Source organism: Phoca vitulina, unplaced genomic scaffold, assembly GCF_004348235.1.
Source record: "Phoca vitulina isolate PV1807 unplaced genomic scaffold, GSC_HSeal_1.0 scaffold5, whole genome shotgun sequence".
Lineage (NCBI taxonomy): Eukaryota > Metazoa > Chordata > Mammalia > Carnivora > Phocidae > Phoca > Phoca vitulina.
The window spans coordinates 41,444,044-41,447,124 of record NW_022589708.1 but is presented as its reverse complement, the minus strand read 5'-3'; the positions used below and the strand labels follow the sequence as shown (position 1 = coordinate 41,447,124).

At 41.2% G+C, this 3,081-nt stretch overlaps 1 pseudogene; it reads right to left on the bottom strand.

The window, feature by feature from the left end:
* Positions 1–1,867: 1,867 nt before the first annotated feature.
* LOC116631407 lies at positions 1,868–2,873 on the bottom strand (annotated as a pseudogene).
* Between the last annotated feature and the right edge of the window lie 208 nt (positions 2,874–3,081).

Below are 3,081 nucleotides of genomic sequence, written 5' to 3'. Positions count from 1 at the left end.
TTGGTAATATGGTAGTTATATTTTTAATTTTTGAGGAAACTCTGTGCTGTTTTTCCATAAGCAAAACCAATTTACATTCCCACCAACAGTTTAAAAGGGTTCCCTTTTCTCCACAGCTTTGCCAATACATGCTATTTTTTATCCTTTTTTAAAAAGTTTATTTATCTATTTATTTAGTAATCTCCACACTAAGCATTGCAAATATCCACAGTGAGAGAGTCCTTGGTGTATTCCTCTTTTCTTGGGTTAATATGGATAGCAGTGAAGAAAGGATGATCTGATTAAGTGGGAGAGAATGGAAAAAAAAGTAGAAACTCTTAATGAGATCATAGTAGTAAGAGTTAGGAAGAGTTAGGAGTTGTAAGAGTTCAAAAGACCGAGAAAAAAAGAGTGTGTGGTCAGAATATTGAAAGTTATGATTTCAGAGATACAAATATGGAACTACAATAACCAGTAGGCACAATATCCCAAGTATATATTATTTATATAGTGAAAATACCAGTAATATTGAGAAATCAGATCAAATATCACATATATTTATTTTTACCAAATATTTCACTATTTTATTTTATTTTATTTTTTTAAAGATTTTATTTATTTATTTGAGAGAGAGAATGAGATAGAGCATGAGAGGGTCAGAGGGAGAAGCAGACTCCCTACCAAGCAGGGAGCCTGATGTGGGACTCGATCCCGGGACTCCAGGATCATGACCTGAGCTGAAGGCAGTCGCTTAACCAACTGAGCCACCCAGGCGCCCTTCACTATTTTAAAAATGTCAATTTTTTCATATGTATGCAAGCAAGTAGTTTCATATGTTTTATTTCATATGAAAGAAGTTATTAACTCTTAAGTTGATATTCTTTAAAGTGTATTTCTTTTTTAAAAAAATATTTTATTTATTTTTTTGAGTGAGAGAGAGTGAGAGAGAGAGCATGAGAGGGGAGAGGGTTAGAGGGAGAAGCAGACTCCCCACTGAGTGGGGAGCCTGATGTGGGACTCGATCCTGGGACTCCAGGATCATGACCTCAACTGAAGGCAGTTGCCCAGCCACGCAGGTGCCCCTAAAGTGTATTTCACAGAAAAGTTGGTTCCATTAGATGCTGGAAATGAATAAATTGACTTTACATCAAATAATTTTGGCAAGTGCTGCACACTCTACCTCCCTCTTAGATATTCACAAAACTTAAAAACACTGGAGGGTCTGATAAGTCCTGCAGTATAGAAATCTCTTTAGTTTTCAACATATGTATTACCATAATGATCACAGGACCCCTTCTGCCAGACATTAACAATTCTTAACATATTCTGAACTACTGTTTCTCAAAGCACTCTTTGAGAATCATAGTTTTAAGGTAAACAATATACGTATGTATGTGTGTATGTATTTATATCTCAGAGAATTTATTGTTTCCAAGTAACAATATTGAACTTCTGTGTCTGGAAGCCATCCATGAATATAACATATCTGTTCAGTTAGTAAAAATGAGCTACCTAACCAGAAGGACAGATGCCGTTTAACCAATTCCTATGGGAATGAGTGGGCTATGACTTCTCTGATTACAGTTTAGGTTGAGAAGGTTCTTTCCTGCTGAGTTGGGTGGCGTGCTTCCCCAGTTAACATAAGTCCTCATGTGGTACTGCTGGGCTGGCATGGGTCCCTTGATTCATCCTAATCTGTGAAATGTCAATGTTATCCACAGTCTGAAATAGGTCTGGACTGAAAGGCTGAGATAAAAGCTTGCCATTTCAATTTGCCAGACGTTGCTGCGATTACAATACTGAGATCCTTATTAAAAACTAAGTGGTCTCTGCTCTGTACAAAAGGGCGGAATGTGGTTTTGAGTATCCCTTCAAAAGAGTTAATTTTCTAAAAACAGTTGGAAACAGTAGCAAGGAATACAGTCTTGATCATCTGCATCACATGACCATCACACACATCACATGCACACATGATCTGTACCATTGCTTTATTTTAATTTATTTGGTGTGGCTCCTGCATATGGGGGACAATCCTTTCCTTTTGGAGAGAATAATCGTCCTGCCCGTTTTCACCACACTTCTGTGCTATGACATGTCGCATGCAGGTACTTCCTTCTTTCCTTTGGAATGTCCCTTCTCCCTCTAGATTATCCCAGGCTTACCTCTTCTTACAAAGATGATGGGATGTTTGGCATTCACATAAAGAGACTCTTCTTCAAGCATCTCTGTCCCAGGTAGAGGGATTCCTTGGATAGCCACCTGGAGGTGGCTCTGTGGCCATCATTAATTACCGTCCCTCCTGAATTGATCACATAGCCTGCCACTGGTAGACTTACAATGGCAGGCCCTTGCCCACTGCTGGTTTGTCGGTATTGGCCTCTGTGTGAACAGTCCGTGCCTCTGCCAATCTGGCTGCTGAGATGGTGGCCATGCCTTACTAGAGAGTGATGCCATCTGCATCAACTGGCTGATAGAAGATGGTCTGCCCTTCAACAGTCTGTGCTACTTGCTGCTCCCGGACAGTGATCTGCAGCCGTGTTTGTGTCTGGCTGGCACTGCAAGCCTCCTGCGGCTGCCGAATAATCATCTGCTGCGTGGGGTCCTGCACCTGCAATGTTTGTCCTCTGTTCCTTCCCCAGAGCTGGATTTCTTTCTACAGATCCAATAAAATCTGCTACAGATTCTGTGTCCCAGAAACAGGTTCTTGTGTGATGATGTGACCTTGTCCACAAGGGACAGTTTGGACAACGTTAGGTTGGCCGGTTGATGTGATTAACAGGCCAGTGATTAACACTGACTTGTACCATGAATGGATGCCCCGGACCTGCTGTTGAATCTGTCTAACAATCTGCTTTGTTGAAATTCATATTGCTATTTGCTGCATTCTGCTCCATGGCCCAACCAACTTAGAATCCCATTCACAAGGAGCTTCACTCTGGAGGTCCTAGAAGACAAGGAAGTACACTGCAGAGTACAGGGGAATTTGTGGCAGGCAAGATCACTCTGTACCTGGAAACTACCTGGACCTAAGGGTGAGGGAGAAAGGCATGCACCTCCATGTGGCACTAGCATTCTGAAAGTGTCAAGACCCTCAATATGCCT